The sequence below is a fragment of the Alexandromys fortis genome, unplaced genomic scaffold (assembly GCF_014885135.2).
Source record: "Alexandromys fortis isolate MF-2015 unplaced genomic scaffold, M_Fortis_MF-2015_v1.1 scaffold_174, whole genome shotgun sequence".
In the NCBI taxonomy this organism is placed as follows: Eukaryota; Metazoa; Chordata; class Mammalia; order Rodentia; family Cricetidae; genus Alexandromys; species Alexandromys fortis.
The window spans coordinates 598,001-616,533 of NW_026068063.1; the positions used below are offsets into that span (position 1 = coordinate 598,001).

The 18,533-nt window shown below is 47.7% G+C and overlaps 1 protein-coding gene across 5 annotated transcripts in view; it reads left to right on the forward strand.

The window, feature by feature from the left end:
• Positions 1-18,533, forward strand: part of Kazn (kazrin, periplakin interacting protein) — an 892,416-nt gene that overhangs the window by 149,036 nt on the left and 724,847 nt on the right. The window contains exon 2 of one of the 5 annotated variants that reach the window (XM_050120356.1): positions 8,420-8,607. The exons of 3 other annotated variants lie outside the window; for them this stretch is intronic. The gene's annotated coding sequence lies outside the window, so the exon portion shown is untranslated. The remainder of the gene's footprint in view (positions 1-8,419; positions 8,608-18,533) is intronic. One more of the 5 variants, XM_050120354.1, reaches the window with a different exon arrangement.

An 18,533-nucleotide genomic window follows, 5' to 3' on the forward strand; every position in this document is an offset into this window, starting at 1 on the left:
ACCAGGAACAGGCAAAGCCATCTTTTTGCGGGTGCTTGTGAGGAATTAGGAATCAGGGAGGGGGGGAACATTGTGGCAGGGGTCTGAAGTCAGCTGATGGGCACCAGCTAAGAGACAGTCTGTTTCTTGTTGTTTTGTTTGCTTTTTTGGTATTTCTCGCTAAGGTGAATGTTGCAAAAGTCCCCAAAAGTAACAAAAGACATTTCTAGGGTGCTGGGAAGAACAATGGTCCAGGGTAGTATGTGGCGTGGCAGCAGCAATGCCTGTAACCTTTCTCTGTATAGGGTTTTGCTATCTGGAAGGGCACGGAGAGGGCATGATAGGTCTCTGTTGCCAGACACAGACCTTCCTGTGTGTCCCTCCCAGGTGCTGGGATTACAGGCTTGTGCTGTGCCCCAGTGTCTAGAACATTTTGTGTCCTAGGAACACACAAATGTGTAGCAAGCAGGTTTTCTGTCATTGGTCTGGGTTAGAAAAGTAGCAGGAGGCACCCCCTGCTCTTGCCACTTAGAACAGAGATAGGAGCTGGGGAAAACGAAGGAGGAATCTTCAGACCAGAGCTACGAGACCATGGTAACACACATATCTAAAACACGGGCTGCATTGTAGACCCCACACCTCCCCCTGCAAGCTGATATCCCTTCTACTGCATGTACTTTCATGGGAGGCTTAAAGAAAAATCTGCGTGTCAACATTGTGATTATTTTGTTGTAAGGATGCACCCAGGGCTTGGTTTCTTTGCCATTTTTTTTTTTCCAAGCAGGTAACTGATTTCTCTCACACAAAAGCACCCGTCCTCCATTCGTTTTCTGTTGGCTGAGTGGTTTTATTGTATTCCTAATGCATGCCTCCTATTTATCCAAATTGGTTTTCCTTCGCCACCGTTCCTGTAACTATGTATCTTTTTTTCCCCCGGGAGTTGTGAACATCCTTCATTAGGTATCTGGTGGGCTCAGTACAGAGTTGATAGAAGGATGGATTCAGGCTCTCCGTTTCCTGTGGAGGCTGGTGAGGTTTGAACTCTGGCTGTGCTGCCATTCCGCCTCCAGTGACACGTGATGCCAGTCTGGAAGAGCTGGTGCATGTGTCAGATTCTGTGATAAGCAGGTGACAGAGACCTTGCTCTGTGGGAGGGTCTGACTGGCAAGGGAAAGGACAGAATTCTGACAGTGGCATAGATGGGGTTCATAGTTCCCAGCTCTGAGCAAGAGAGAAGGATCAATTGAATGCGAATTATAAAAATCCAGGAGCTGGGAAGACAGCTCTGTCAGTAAAGTACTTTCTGCATAAGCACAAAGAGTTGAACCATCTCTAGAATCCACACTGAAAGCCAAGTAGTGGTGGCAGGTCCCTTACCCAGACATTACCAAGCCTCACCTTGCCCTGTGCCTCCGTGTCCATACCTAGCCTACATGTTATCCCCTAAACCTAGAGGCTTTGAAAAATTCTTTCATCTGGGAACTCCTGTCCAAAAGCAACCAACACAGCCAAGACGGCAAGCTATCTATTTGGGCTTCCATCTTGTCTACGAACACCACCAGTTCGAGGCCTCTTGCAGTTAACTGTCTGGGCTTCTGTGGTTTGGTCCTCAAACAATCATGGTGATGATCCATCAACTCCAGATAACTGACCTACTTAAATTACCAGGTACTCCAGATGTGAGTTAATCACGGTGATGATCCATCAACTTCAGATAGCTGCCCTACTTAAAGTATCAAGTACTGCAGATGTTGGTGGAAGGGTCTTCTTTGAGATGTCATGAAATGTCACTTGTGTCTACCTGTCCCCCAAAGGAGCTGGTAAGCAATTGCTGTCAGGGCCATTTAGGTGAGGGGAGAAATTTCCCCTGTTGTTTAGTTTTTATTGTACAGGGTCTCATGAAGCCTTGGCTGGCCTCAAGCTTGCTAAGTAGGTGAGGATGGCTTGAATATTTGTTCTCCCTGCCTTTACCTCCCAGGTGCCGGGTTTGTGCCTTTGTGCCCAGTTTAGTGAGATGATAAGGGTGGGACCCAGGGCCTCATGCATGCTAGTCAATCACTCTATTAACTGAGACACACCCCCACCCTCAAAAGGGATGTTTCTAACCTCATAAATGATGAATTTTTTTCCCTTTTGCTCCATTTATGGCAATCTGTTGGCATAAAATGCTTGCAATTGTTTTTGGCACGATGACTCTACCATATAATCTTTTACAAAGAAAGGCAATAGTTGATTGGACAATTAGGGGAAGAGCATTCCACATGAAACCCCTATCCTGCGTGAATGAAACTGGAGGGGTTGTCCCCAGTACAGGAAATGCCCTGATCCCTTTATTTGGAAATCCAAAGGGTTCCTAAGACCTCTCCAGGCCCTCTGGAGGAACCCAATACTATTCTGACCTCCTACCCACCCTCACCCCAAGCTTCTTTTCCTTCCTAGAATTCTCATAGCAAACGAAGGGGTGTCGTCTGTGCATTCTCTAGCAGAGATGAGAGGCAGGGCTCAGCCAAACTTGCTATGTATGTAGAACAAACTGTCTCAGGGAAGTTGACTGTTGTGTCTGTTTGACACATTCCCTCTGGAGCAATCTACTGCCATTTTCTCAGCCTACCTCTATCCCTCTGAACCCCTGAGGGCTTCATCCTTTGCTGCTCCCTCCCCAGGCATCCCTCCCTGGCTCTTTCTTAAAGATCTATTCTCCCCAAAACCCCTTTCCTCTGCTCTCCTCCATATCCAAATTATTGACTGTCCGTGGTTTCAAACTTGAGAGCAACAAAACGAATTTACATAGGTTTGGATGAATGATGACCCCCCCCCCAACTTGCTTAGAGAAGCGTTTCAGTCTTTTGAGTAGATTGACCCATGGGAGCCTCCATCCTGTGATGGAGGAAGGTCATTGGTTAATTATAATAAACCAACTGCTTGGCCTCATAGCTTAGAACATAGATGGGAGGAGTAAACAGAATAGAATTCTGGGCGGAAGAGGAAGTGAGGTCAGACTCTGCCCTGCTCCCGGGGAGACCTGACAACTCTGCTCTCTGGAGCAGAGACACCATGCTCCACTCTCCCAGGATGGACGGAGGCTAGAATCCCGGTAAGCGCACCTTGGGGTGCTTACACACATCATTAGAAATGGGCTAGTCCAGGTGCGAGAATTAGCCTGTAAGGGCTAGAGTTCATGGGCCAAGCAGTTCTTAAATGAATACAGTTTGTGTGTTGTTATTTCGGGCATAAGCTAGCCAAGCGGCCGGGGTGTTGGGGACGCAGCCCCGCCGCTCTTATTTCAACAATTCTGTGTTATCCCAAAGCTCACTGGGTGTTATATTTTAAGATAATGGGCTTTTACTGGAGGATGTAACAATGGGAATGTTGACAATCCCTGCTTCCAGGTCTGTGTTTGGGGGGGTCTTGCTAATGTAGATGGATTCATGCATGCACAATAAATCAATTCCACTAGCATTTTGATAATATACTCTTTCTTTTCTTCCTTCCTCTCCCTTCCTCCCTCCCTTCCTTCCTTCCTTCCATCAGTCTGTCCGTCCTTCCTTCCTTCCATCCTTCCTTCCTTCCTTCCTTCCTTCCTTCCTTCCTTCCTTCCTTTCTTCCTTTCATATTAGTTACCTTTTCATCCCTATGACAAAATACCTGACAGAGAAATAGAAAGAAGGAAGGTTTTATTCTGGCTCACAGTTTGAGGGATACAGTCCATCATGTCAGGGAAGACACAGCAGCAGGGGCCTGGAGCGTGGCTCAGGAGATGGCTGCCATATCTGCATTTGGGAAGCAGAGAGAGATAAATGCTGGTGTTCATCTGCTCACTTTCTCCTTTTTACTCAGTTTGGACTCCCAGCCTACAGGATGGTGCCGCCCACATCAGGGTGGGTCTACCGACCTCAGTTAAAACTCTCTGGAAAATCCTTCACACTCACACCCAGAGTTACTCTAAACTAGAGTTACATTGCTGGGCTGCCTTGTCATCATTAAGGGTTTCTTCTTCTTCTTCTTCTTCTTCTTCTTCTTCTTCTTCTTCTTCTTCTTCTTCTTCTTCTTCTTCTCTTCTTCTTCTTCTTCTCTTCTTCTTCTTCTTCTTCTTCTTCTTCTTCTTCTTCTTCTTCTCAGTTTTTTTGAGAACTCTAGGTGAGGAGGCTGGTGTTCCTGAATCTCAATAACTTCTGGAGTCAGTGGCTTCCTTGCCCCTCAGACACGGTATCTCCATTCTTCCTCTGGCTCTGGCATGGAGATCCCAAGTCGGGACAGTCTCAGAGCCGTGCATCACTCCTCATCATCCCTGGCTCCTCTCTGCCTACTTTGCTTTTCTTGGACCAAGATGCGTTTTCAAGTGGCTCCTTCCCAGCTCCTACTGACCTTCATTTGTGATGAATGGCTGAGAGGAACACATCTCTGCACCAGAGAGTCTCAAGGAAGAACACCATATGGAGTGTGGCTCTGCTCCTCAGCGCGGTTGTTCTAGGATGGGTTTCCACCAAGGGCCATCTGGTTGATTTCTCAGGTCACTGGGAAGTGTGACATAGAGAGGGCTGTGTCTACCAGGTTGTCTGGAGTTGCTCTGAGACAGGGTGGGTGGAGGCCTTTGCTAAACTGGCTTGCGGAATGTAAACTCATCAGCTTGTGTGCTGGGCTGGGAGCCCTGATCCAATGTGCTTATTGGCGACTTCTCCAAGGCAGGAAAGGGAAGGCAGTTAGTTCCTCAAGAGTGCAAACACATTCTGCTCCCCACAGCCAAGAGCGCCACATGGCAGACCTCCTCCATGCTCCTGAAAAGGAAGCTTTTTCTATTGTGTCTTAGTTTGCTCCCATTTAAAAAGAGAGGTACACTGGATAGTTTTTTTTTCCAACTTGACAGAAGCTCTAGTCATCTGGGAAGAGGGAGCCTCAACTGAAGAAAAAGCATTACTCCATCAGATTGGCCTGTGAGCAAGTTTGTGGGACATTTTCTTGAGGGTGGTGCCGTGGGACAGTTTGTTTGTGCTGTAACAAATAAAGCTGCCTGGGGAGCAGAGTGTGGAGCTAGCCACCAGTTAGCCATAGGGGCCAGGCAGTGGTGGCACACACCTTTAATCCCAGCATTTAGGATCTTAGGCCTTTTATCCCAGTACTTGGAAGGTACATGTCTTTGACCCCAGTACTTGGGAGGCACAGACCTTTAATTCCAGCACTAGGGAGAAGGAAACAGGAAGTAATATGGCCGGGCCCAGAGAGGAATATAAGGCAACCAGAGACAGGAGCTTGCCCCTTTCAGGCTGAAGAGCTGGTGAGGTAAGAAGTAGCTGTGGCTGCTCCTTTGTCTCTCTGATCTTTCAGCATTTACCCCGATATCTGACTCCAGGTTTTTATTATTAAGACCAATTAGAATTCACAATACATGGTGTCTTCTCCTAGGCAGGCATTTCCTGAATTATAAAATGAACAAACAAACAAAACAACAACAACAACAAAAAGACACACACTGAGTGAGTTATGGAGAACAAACCAGTAAGCAGTGTTCATCCACAGTCACACTTGAAGTTCCTGCTTCCAGGTTCCTGCCTTGACTTCCCTTCCTGATAGACTGTAAGCTAAAATAAATCCTTTTCTCCCCAGGTTGTTTTTGGTTGGTTTGGTTTTTTTTTTTTTTTCATGGTATTTATTGCAGCAACCAAAAGCAAACAGAAACAAGGAAACTGGGCAAGGTTTTTGCAAACGTTTCTGTGCTAAATTTGGGAGCCTATGTACATTTCAGCACCTGTACTTGCCTTTTACAATGAAGGCCGAATATCTAGAATATTCTTTCCAGAACATCTGGTTGGTCACGGTGCTCGCCTGCTTAAAACACACCCGTGCTTCAGGTAGAGCGTAACTTTCCTGACTAGATGTCTGTGGCCCACAACACCTGTATGTGTGGTTTCACCTCCTTTCCTCTCAGCCCTCTGCATTTCGGTCACATGGGACCATGTGACACTTCTTGTGGCCCTTGGAGCCCTGGGAATGCTGTCTTGGAAGTGATAAGGGCATTTTATAGCCTTGTTATCTTATGATAAGAACTTGTTTGTGCATTGTTCTGTAGGAAAGACATCTATCTACACATCAGCGAGAGGTTTGTTCTGAGTTAGCTTTTCATCTCCATGACATCCAAAGTGTGGTGTAGTCGTTTCTTTTCCCACCTCTGTGATGAAAATACCCTGACCAAAGCCAGCAAAGGGAGAAAAGGTTCATTTAGGCTCACAGTTCAAGGATGCAGTCCATCAGCAGGGAAGTCAAAGCAACAGGATCATGAGGCCGCTGGTCACATAGCAACCACAGTCAGGAATCACAGAGAGAGAGAGAGAGAAAGAGAAAGAGAGAGAGAGAGAGAGAGAGAGAGAGAAGAAGAAGAAGAAGAAGAAGAAGAAGAAGAAGAAGAAGAAGAAGAAGAAGAAGAAGAAGAATGCTGATACTTAGCTCTTTCTGTATTTTATGTAGCTAGGATCCAAGGCCAGGGACAATGCTACCCTCCTTCAGGGGAGACTCCCTACTTTAATTAACCCAAGGGAGACAATCCCCCACCAGTGTACCCAGAGGCTAACCTAATAGGAATTATCTCTCACAGGTGTTCCTGGAGGCATGCCTCTTGGATGGTTCCAGATTCCATCAGGTTGGCAGGCAACACTAAGAGTCACAGGTGGGCAGGCTCAGGAGGAATACAAGGTGGCCTTAGTGTGCTGGAACCTTTCCCCATTTACACAGAGAGATGGGACCCTCAGGGGGAAACAGCAATATCATAACGCTCAGAGATAAGACTGACCACTTGGTCAGAAGATGCTGTGGAATAATCCTCTTGTACACCGTAAAGATTTGTCACGTGAATTGGTTTAATAAAAAACAGTGATTGGCCAGTAAAACAGCCAGGCAGGAAGTTCAGGTGGGACAACCAAACTAAGGAGGATGGGAAGGAGAAGGGCGGAGTCTGGAGTCTCCAGCCAGATGCAGAGGGAGCAGGAGATGAACATGCCATGCTAATAAAGGTATCGTCACATGGCAGAGCATAAGTAAGAATTATGGGTTAACATAAAATGTAAGAGCTAGTTAATTATAAGCCCGAGCAATTGATTGAGCATTTATGATTCATAGTCAGCCTTTGAATTGGTTATTTGGGACCTGGCAGTTGGGATAGGATACATCCATTTACAAGAAGGTCAAGGCTAAACTTGGGAATGGCCGACTGCCTATGTTTGCCCACCACGATAATCCTCTGGCTAAAGAAAGAAGGAAGACAGAACCTTAGAATGCGACCGCACTGTTCTCAGATTGTTAGCTCCCTGAATAAGACAGTTTAAAGATTCAATTCCTGGTGTTTAACTTTGTATCAGGTGGCTCAGACCCAGATATAAATATAAAACTTCTTGAAACTTCTTTCTTGTCCCTTCCACTGGGCCACATTTTCTTTGCCCTTTGGAGATCAGCTTCAAAACCACTGTTATCTGGAGAAATCTCACTTCCTCCAGGTCTGGAGGAGACTGATACAACGAGCCAGCTAGTCTAGTCAAAACCTAAATGAGGAACTTCAGCTTCAAGGAATGACTCTTTGTCAAGGAATTAAGGTAGAGTGGACAGAGGAAGGCATCCTCTGGCATCCTCCTGTGATCTTCTGACATACACTGTGCAGAACAAATAAGGAAAGGCACATCTCCTGCTGAATTACAAGATCATACCTGTCCCCTGATCTGACACAGTGTCAGACATGCAGGCAGTGTTTGTCACTGGAACCACTTTTAAGATGCCCCTCTGCTGCCCAGACAACACTGCCTGCATCTCCCTCCTTGGAAGCAGATCTCCCTCCTTTGGATGCTGTAGTAAATAGACCCAAACTGTGTCTCCAAACTGTGGTCATCCCACCTTCCAAAATGTCCTTCTATTTCTCAGGACTTGGAATCGAACTCTATTTGTGCCCTGCCATCTCACACGCCTCCCCAAGTGGCCTGTTATCTTTAGAACGTGCTGGAAGTCACACGGACCTTTCCCGTTTGTTTCATCTTAGAAACATAGCCAAGCACACACAGCTCGTTTTAGTTGGATCCTGGCAAGATGACTTCCTGTTCCCATTCAGTCAATCATCCCCCATCTTTGGCAGGAAGGAGAGCATGCAGTTCCGCATGTGCCAACCCCAACATATTTCTAATTTCATCATGGCTCGCTGTGTGCCGCCTCGGTCATAGGATTCTAAGATGATATAAAAAAAAGTGTGTGAGAGTATTTCACAGCCAGGACTAGGAACTCACAGACTGGAGAGCGCCGGGGTGATAGAAATAAGGCCAGAATTCTGTATGAAAGAGGCCTTGCTATTGGGAGGTGTTGCCAGGGTCAAAGTGCTGGGACGCTGGGTACCACAGTGCTAAGTGATAAGAGGCATCCCTCTTCCCCTTCTCTTACTCTGTGTTCATTTCCCTCTTTTTTTTTTTCACAGTTCAATTCCATCCCTTTCGGTTCTGTTCTCAGCTGGCTTTTGGTGTTCCACTCCGTATACCAAACTGGTACAGTAGTAACCTGTTATTATTAATAAATGGCTCGACGGGCAGGATGCAAGCGAATTGTATTCGTGTGCCTGCAGTACTGTGCAAATTCCCTAGTCCCGAGAACTGCATCCATCAGCAGGTTGGTTTGGGTCTACAACCTTGGCCCCAGTTTCCTGCTACAGTCATATGTTTCCCGTCCTCTGAGAATTTCAGAGTTCTAGAGCTAAGATTTGGGTTCCAGGTATATGTTTACTCTATCTCTGAGATGGGGAGAAAGGGCTTGTCATGCAAGCATGAGGACCTGAATTCAGATCCCCAGCACCCATGCAAAAAAACAGTGCATAGCTGTATTCCCAGCACTGGAAATGCAGAGATAAGAGGACTCAGCCACAATGAAATGGCAAGCTCAGCTAGGCTTCTCTTGCATGAAACTGATGTTAGCATCTGGCCTATCAGGCTCTCTGTGCTGAGAAGTACCTTGTTGATAAACAGATCACCCATGTTATAGATTATGAAATCGATACCCAGAGAGGCCGAGCTACTTTCCCTGAATTGCACTGCTAAGCAATGAAAGCTAGGGGGAAGACTAAGAGTAGCTAGATGCAGACAAGAAAGAGGAACCATTTTGCTGACAATTTCTGCTTATTCTATTGTGTAGCCAAAAGTATCCCAGGATCTGCTCTGTCTTCTAAGGCTTGTCTCCCCCTGCCACCCGCCGCACCGCCCCCTCCCGCATCTGCATTCTCTGATCTGCTATTGAGGACAGATCTATCAGAAGGGGCTGGTCCTTTCTAACCATAATGCTGGGCATCTCTTCTCCAGAGCTGCGACCTTGGAAGAACGCCACCCTTTCTTGACCTTGCTGTTCCATCTGGTTCCATGAGGATTATAGGGGAATTTTTAACAGGATTGATAATGGATGGGCTCTCAGGGTAGAGAATTCAATAACCACAGAGCAAAGAAAGCAGCGTGATGTCTGTTGGCAGGAGAGCTTGGAAGGGACATTTGTCAGGCATCTGCCCAGAGGAGACCGTGGAGTGTTGGATATGGCCAGAGAGGGGCTCTCTTCCCTTGCTGCTCAGCCAGTCCTCAGTGAAGTGCCTACCCCAATACAGCAAGCGCTGGCAGCACAAGCTGGGGCGTCCGTCTTTGAACCTCAGCGCCCCAGACTGGTCTGTCTGGTCAGGCCGCACCTTGACCTTGGGAAGATCTGATGCCAAGCCCCTGGAAGCCTATGCAACAGATGGCCTGCCACATGGGACATCACAGGGGACATCACACAGGGCAGCAAATTTTACCCTGCCTCAGCTACTAGCGGGATAGGATGCTCAGCTTGCTTCTGCAGGGCGCGACTCCTTCCTGTGGCTGCCTCTCATCCAGCAGGAGCAGGCCAGGGCCGAGGGGGTTCCTAGCACTGCCCAAGGCAGGAGGTGGGCATCTGAAGCCATGGCCTCCCTTCCTGCTGAGAGTTCTCTGGGACCTCTCCTCCCACTTTGTCCAGATGGTTTACCTATATCCACCACCACATTTCCGATGTCACTGCCTTGTGTCTCCTGAGCCCCCTCCTCTCCTAACCCCAGCATCTGCATTCTTCACTCCACCAGTCCTGACAGGAATAGGTCCCCAGGGCTCTTTCCAGACCTTGGGCTGCAGAAAGGATTAACAAGAATTTTCCAAGTTCTCCTTCCTCAAAGAGACAACCTTTGGGCCGGACCCAGAATCAGAATCAGCATCTTTTTTTTTTCTTTTGATCTAACATTTATCAAGAGTTTACTACACTCTGGAAAATGTCAGGTTGCTTTATATCCTCACTCTCACTAGCGACAGGGAAACATATTCCGGCCTTCTCTCTTTTCTTTTCTCTTTCTTTCTTTCTTTCTTTCTTTCTTTCTTTCTTTCTTTCTTTCTTTCTCTTTTTTTCTACCCCTACCCTGTTCTTATTTGTAGATGACCATGAACCAAAGAGTCAGAACAGCCTCCTTGGCTCTGAGCCTTGAATACAGGTCACTTACATATCAACTCCACCTTCCCATTCTTGGCTGGTCCTCCTGGATTTCTCTGTGATGCTGCTGGTCCAGCGTCATAGTAAAACAGACAGGGCAGCTTAGGTACTCACCACTCGTAGCTTCAGAGGCTGAGAATCGAGGGTCAAAGCTTTGGCTGGTTCAGCAAATGGTGGTGGCCCTCTTCCTGATTAGTACGGAGGGCCTTTTTACTGCCTGTGCTGGCTAGTCTTGATTATCCACCTGACCGGATGTAGGAAAACCATGGGCATAAACCTCTGGGTGTGCTTATGAGGCCATTCCCAGGGAGGTCTAACGGAGGGGGGAAGGAAGACACCCCCTGAATGTGTGTGTGGGGGTGCTATTCCACGGTCTGGGGTCCTGGAGGAAAATGGAGATAGTCAGCTGAGCATCAGCATCCCTCTCTCTCTGCTTCCTGACTGTGGAGGCGATGGGACCAGCTGTCTCACGGTCCTCTCTGACAGACCGTCATCTCAAACTGTGAGCCAAAATGAGCATTAAGTCGCTTCTTATCAGGTATCTTGTCACAGTAATGAGAAGAGTGAGGGATCCTGTACATCAAATCTCTCTTTCTCTTCCTCCTTTCCTTCTTCACCCTCTTTTATACCGTCACTATCCCATCCTGTGGGGCCCTATCCTTCGGGCCTTGTATAACTCTCCTAAATTTCCTGCCTAAAGCTGCATGCATCTTCAAATTCCAGCACGCTGGGGTTGGGACAGACAGGGAGCCTTCAGGAGATGAGTGGGGACAGGCCATAACTGAACCCACAGTGCCGCAATTACGTGAAGGAGTCTCAGCTGCTGTTGCCTAAGAAGTTAAGGGGTGAAGGAGAAAGGTGGACCTCCCTCCTCCTGATAGAAGACAGACCTGAGCCCACTGTCTGTATTGTCTTCTTAATACTTAAAATGAGTCCACCTAATCAGGCCACTCCAGCTCTCGGATCCGCTTCCTGCCCTTATAAGACTGACCATGACTGTAGCGCGCTCCTCACAGTAGAAGGAGCTCTCACTTTGGGTAGGTCAGTGGTCTCTGGTTGGCATCTGGGGCACACTCAAATGAGAATCAAAGAGCATTGGAGGAGTCCGGGTCCATGATCAGATGGTGGGCACCCATAATCCTTCAGTGGTGGGCACTCTGATGTCTGCGGAGAGAGCTGGACTTATAAAGCTGGAGTTGGTGTTAGATTGCCCACTTTCCAGCTCACCTTAGAACCTGACCCCAGGGACCAGCGGACATGAGACCAGGTCACCACGGGAAGCCTAGCTTGGGAGGGGAACTTTCAGGTTCATTCTCCTCCGCAGTTTCCCAACCAGGGTGGAAATTCAAGGTTTAGATTAAAACCAACAATTAAAATGTTACTTAATCTTGATAACTGAGAGAAATCTGTTAGAGGTGCTGAGGCCTCTCAGGGTTTTCCTGTATGTGCACACGCATGTGTGTGTGTGTGTGTGTGTGTGTGTAAGCACACCCGTGCATGCATGTGTGTGTGTGTGTGTGTGTGTGTGTGTGTGTGTGTGTAGGCCCCAGGTCAATCTTGGGTGTCATTCCTCATGGGCCACCTTGTTTCACAAGAAGAATTTTGTTATGTTTGAAGACAGAGTCTCTTGTTTCCCATGCTGGCCACCAACTCTCCATACATAACTGAGGTCAACCTTGAAATCCTGAGCCTCCTGCCTCCACCTCTCAAGTGCTGGGCTCACAGGTGCCCAGTACCACACCCAGTGCATGCTGTTCAGAAGAGGGAATACGGGGCTTCAGCTGGGCAAGCACTGAAGCAAAGGAGTCAGGTACCCTGCACCTGCTCAAGTAGCTCACCTGGCTTGAAGCTCTCTAATTAGACCAGGCTAGCTCCCCACAAAGCCCCACAGTTCTCCTGTGGTCATCTACCCTGCACTGCGATAATGAACATGTGACATCACATTGACTATTTTCTGTAGATCCCGGGGCTCAACAACCCCCCTCCCACCTCGGGCCTCCTGGCACAACACAGTGTTTGTCAAACAGAATGTTTGTGGTTGGCCCTTCCCACAGGAGCACTCTGCATTCTTCTGTTCTTCTCACCTTTATTGTCTTGGTTTGTTTGTTTGTTTGTTTTGGATCATGCTTGGTGAAATTCAAAGTTGGATTCACATGAAGTTTAAATTTTAAAAATCTATTGTATTATTACTAAGTGTGTGTGTGTGTGTGTGTGTATGCATGCACATGTGTGTGCCACGGCAAGCCCAGAAGGTGCAAGGTCAGAGCACATTCTTACAACTTTCCGGAGTTAGTTCCCAGCTTCCAAAGAGTCATCAATTCACGTCATCAGATTTGCGCAACCAGAGTTTTTTACTCAGGGAGGCAACTCACCCACCCGAATGTAAAAGTGATGTGCAGATCCGTGGACAACATGGAGTAGGGTCAATGCAAGCAGCCCCCTGGATGAGAGCTGCCTTGTGTTCTGAGGACAAGGGTCGTCTGCTTCTCAGAACCAGGACATGCATGAGGATATTGATACGGATTTACCTCAGACTGCATCTGCTGGTTCCCTTCGTTTTACAGATGGGAATGCTGAGCGCAGCAGGGAGTCCAGTGGGACCTGGAGAATTACAGAAAATGATCAGGATCGGAGCGGGGAGGGTTTTCGTGGAATTGAATTATTTATAAGCCAATCAGATGCCTGACCTGGAATTCAACTCAAAACTGCGAAGGTTTTGGGAAGAGGGCGACAGATTGGGTTCCTGGCTTTTCCTCCTGGAGCTGTCAGGAAAACAGTTGGTTTCAGATCTGCCCAGATAATCAGTGAGGGACCCTCAGCAGGATAGCCTTGGCAAGCCCGACTGTTGCCAAAATCCTGCTTTGCTAAGGCCGGAGCTACTCACTAGCTTTTCCAGGGACCCATACTGGGAAAGACAGTTGCCCACGAACTCCTCAGCTTTAACCCTGTGCTGCTTGTGTTTTCCCCCCTGTGGGTAATTCTGGGCCTTGATCATGGAGGGGCACCATCATCCAGAGACTAAAGCAGGCTGGTTCTCTTCAGTGAAGGGGTCAAGAATGTCCTCTCAGCCCTGGACTTTTATTGTGTCACAAGCTCAGCCCAGAAATGCCAACTGTCTCAATGTAGAACAGAAGCCCACAGATACTGAGTTCCCCGACACCGTGTGTGTGTGTGTGTGTGTGTGTGTGTGTGTGTGTGTGTGTAAATGGGCATTGTGCATATGCAAATAGAGGTCAGAGGTCAACTTTAGCTGTCATTATTCAAGTACTGTCTACTTTGTTTTTTTTTTTTTTTTTTTTTTTTTTTTTTTTTTTTTTTTTTTTTTTTTTTTGAGAAGGGGACCAGTGGACCGGCAATTAGACTAGGCTAGCTGTCCAGCCAGCCCACAAGACCCATCTACCTCCATCTGCTCTGCAGTGGGATTGTGAGCACAGGCCTTCATGACTGACTTTTTCAGGGGATCAGAGCCTGGCAAACCTATTACTGACAAAGTCATCTCCCTAGTCTGCATGTCTGGGCTTCTGCGGAGTCCGCAGGAGCTGGAGACACTTAAGAACCTGGAGCTGACCATGCTGGGGCTATTATTCTTCCCTGCTCTGATAGTTCACGGGTGGACCAAGGGTGCAGCCAAAGTCTGCAGCAGTTTTCAGACTTGGGTGTTGCACACTGTCATTAGGGCTCCTGCAACTGGGACGCCTCTGCACTCTCCAGGACTTTGTCTTTGGGGACAGATATTTCTCCATCCCTGCTCTGCTCTTCTTTGACCCCCATAACTCAGCAGCTCTTTATTAGGCAGAGACAGGCAAAGGCCAGCACTGTCTACCTATTAGATCTATTAACACTTCAGCAGGTGGGGTCCGGCTGAGCCTGGGACACGCTGGGAAGTGCAGCTGTCAATGGCCTGATAGCTGACACTCGAGGATGACACTCCCTCAGGGAGGGAGCAGGAGCTCTCAGGCCAAATAGCAGCGCACATATCTGTCACATGTCAGAAGACATAGTGCCATGCTGTGGTGGTTATGGGTCCCTTGCTCATCATAACGGGCACAGTAATCATGGTCAACACGGAATAACTCTGGCCTGTATTCTGAGTATTCTTCTAAGTGCCTTATGTGTGCGGTGCAATTTAATCTTCATAGCAGGTGGACAGATGGGACAGTCTGGGGAGGATGGAGAGACACGTGTGGCAGGAGCCTTAGTGGGAAAAGCTGGAAACATGACTGGTTGAATCCCACCCCCCATTGCCCTGAGACCCTCAGAAGCTAAGCATTCAAGCATGGGTGGGAGGGAGGTCACCTGTCACTAGTGTGATCTCAATCTATCTTAGCGACTTTGACCTCTGCTGTGTGGGTCATTGGTCTGCAGAACCACAGTGAGGCTGGGACTTCTTAGGAGACAAGTATAATAGCAAAACCAGGAAGGACCTCTCTTATTTGGTACATGGCGCTGCGTTTTCCCTCCAGTCTCTTGTGAACTTGACAATCCCCCTCGTGAGTTATTCAGCATCAGAACCTGTGGCGGTGTGAAAGAAGGTGGCCCCCATTAGGAGAGGCACTATTAGGAGGTGTGACCTTGCTGGAGTAGGTGTGACCTTGGTGGAGAAAGTGTGTCACTGTGAGGGCAGGCTTTCAGGTCTCACCTTTGCTCAAGCGACACCCAGCACACAGTCACTTCCTCTGCCTGTGGATCAAGATGTAGAACTCTCCACTACCATGTCTGCCCGTGTAACACCTTGCTTTCCGTCATGATGATAATGGATTAAATCTCTGAAACTATAAACCAGCCCCATTAAATGTTTTCTTTATACGAGTTGCTGTGGTCATGGCGTCTCTTCACAGCAACAGAAACCCTAGCTAAGACAGTACATTCCTTTCTTACAAGTTCAAAGACCACCATCGTCAAACAACAACAAAACAACAAACAAACAAAACAAAACAAAGTAATGAACTAAAACCAGGAATCTTAGAAAGTTCACAGCTTTTAACTAGTGAGCTGTCCATCAATCAAATCTAACGGTCCTAGGAGGCGGAACGGAAGTATAGAGCGGGGACAGAGGCATCTGGGAGTCTCGTTGTTGTGTTGTGCTCTGTGATGCAGCTGACGAGGCAGCCTGTGATGGTGGAGGGCTGAGGTCTCTCTCTTTACATCAAATGGCAAGATGGTTCTCAGGCATGAGGTACTGAGAGGATGACTTTGCCCTTCTGCCTGTGGTGCCATTCAGCTGACTCCAGGGTCTCTCTGTGGTCAGCCCTATTGTAAGGAGGCCGCTTGTTCATTTCCCAGATGCCCAGACTCCCGAAATAACCACACAGAAACCATATTATTTACAATACTGTTTGGCTAATAGCTTAAGCATATTTCTGGCTAACTCTTACATCTTAATTTAACCCATCTCCATTAATCTATGTATCGCCACGTGGCTGTGGCTTACCGGGTAAAGTTCTGGTGTCTGCCTCTAGTGGGGCTACATGGCTTCTCTCTTACTCCACCCTTCTTTCTCCCAGCATTCAGTTTAGTCTTCCCCACCTATCTAAGTTCTGCCTTGCTATAAGTGCAAAGCAGTGTCTTTATTAATCAATGGTATTCACAGCATACAGAGGGGAATCCCACACCATAGCCCAAAGTGGGAAAATGAGATTATCGAGTCCTCCAATTCCCAGTTTCAGGACAGAAAGGCAGGAGAAGAAATGACACCTGTGGAGGTTTGAATAAGAATGACTTCATAGGTTCATCTATTTGAATGCTTAGTTACCAGGGACGGGTACAATTTAAAAGGATTAAGTGTGACCTTGTGGGGGGAGGTGTGTTACTAGGGGTGGGCTTTGAGGTTTCAAAAGCCTGTGCTATTGTTCAAGCACCTGCCTGCATGCTGCTATGCTCCCTGCCATGATGATAATGGACTAAACCTCTGAAATTATAAGCAAGCCCCTAATTAAATACTTTCTCTTACAATAGTTGCCTTGGTCATGGTGTCTTCACAGCACTTGAACAGTGACCAAGGCAATACCAGATGCTAGCTGCCTTACAGCACAGAATTAATTCTCTGAGAGTTATGAAGAGCAGAGCTACAAGGTCAAGGTGCCTATAGGGCTAATGTCTCTCAAGCCTCCCCTTGACTTCCATATGACCATCTTCCTGCAGCCTGTCACACAGCTGTCTCTGGTGAATGTGCACCGCTGGGCTGCTCTGGTCATCCAATGCTGCTGTTCTTATGAGAACACCAGTTAGATAACATTAGGACCCACCTAAGTGGGACAGAAAGGCAACCCACTGACTGGGAGAAGATCTTCACCAACCCCGCAACTGACAAAGGTCTGATCTCCAAAATATATAAAGAACTCAAGAAACTAGACCGTAAACGGCTAATCAACCCAATTATAAAATGGGGAACTAAGCTGAACAAAGAAATCTCAACAGAAGAAGTTCAAATGGCCAAAAGACACATAAGGTCATGCTCAACTTCCTTAGCAATCAGGGAAATGCAAATCAAGACAACTTTAAGATACCATCTTACACCTGTCAGAAGGGTGAAAATCAAAAACACCAATGATAGCCTTTGCTGGAGAGGTTGTGGAGAAAGGGGTACACTCATCCATTGCTGGTGGGAATGCAAACTTGTGCAACTACTGTGACTTAGGGCGATGAGACCGTCACCTTGCTGCTCTTCCCAGGCTGCTGCTCAGAGCAGAGCCTGGTGCAATGCAAAGAGTGCATGCCATACACATCTGTAAAATTAGTGTGTCGAGGTCATTTTCAAGGTTGAATGCTGCTTGAATGAGGGGGCCATGCAATGTGACATTTAATTGGAGGCAAGACATTGAAGAAATCTCAGGACCTTGGTATGGCCTCTACTGCTCTCTCTCCCGTCTCTCCCCCGCTGGTCATGCAGGTCCCTGTGCGTGACTCTTGCAATGCCATCTAGTGAATGTGTTGCCTAAGTTCAAAGCCTATGCTACTTGCCAGCTCCTTAGCTTGCCACCATGACCCGGGGTATTTATTTGAACATCGGGCCTAATCAAATCGGGGTATGAAAGGCAGACTAACCCTGTGTCTCTTGTTCTTCAATCCTCCCCAAGTCTTCCACTTTCTAATGAAAGAATTAGCAGGATAGGACAGGCTCTTGTCTGGCTGCCCATCTGTGATCTGTGCAGTATCTTCTCAGGCCTGGAGTGAGTTGGGGCTCAGAGCCAATGAGATGAGCTTTTGACTGGTGCCTGTCCCGTGCTTCTCCTCCATCTTTTCCTTCCAGCGGGTCTCACAAAACTGTCACTCTCCACCAGTTCATGTGAGAAGAAAACTCTCAGATGGGGTAGAAATGAAGAGACCCAGATAGACAGACAGACAGATGGGCAGACAGACAGTCACATAGTTTCTGTGCTCCCTGATGATAATCCAGAAACACGGGCCCTTTTTGGCAAGGAAACTATTTCACACCTCTGCAGCCTGGTGAAGGAAATGTATCAGTCCTGAAAAAAAATAAATTCAAAGAAAGGCAGCCCCGTCCCATTTTATGTACACAGATAATTGAAAGAAAGTGAAACGCCAGAGCAGGCTGACTAGGTATCCCAGCTCGCGAGTGAGAACTTGCTTTTAATAAGCAAGACTCAGAGACTGGATCAAAGATGTTCCCCAGCCTTCAGTGAGACTGTCTCTCCTTTTCATTCTCTTCCTGTTGCCCTATCAGAGCCTTCCTCCCGAGTGGAAGCTTTCTTCCTCAGCCCCACCATAGAGAGAGAGCCCTTGTCTTCCCCCTCGGTGTCTTTCTTCTTTCAGGCAGCTCCGAGCGTGGTATTATGAGCTTTTCTGCTATGGTTGCTAACACTGATCGTCAACATAGCAGGGTCTAGAGTGATCAAGGAGACAAGCCTGTGGGTGGGGCTCATCTGTGAGGAAGCTTCCGGACAGGAGGGTAGACCCACCCTGAATGTGGGCAGCACCATCCCACGGATGGGGCCCTGGACTGAATGTCAGAATCCATCTCTCTGTTTCCTGACCGGATGTGAGATGAGCAGGGGCCTCATTCCCCGCTGCTATGATACTCTTGCCATGTGAGAATGTACTCT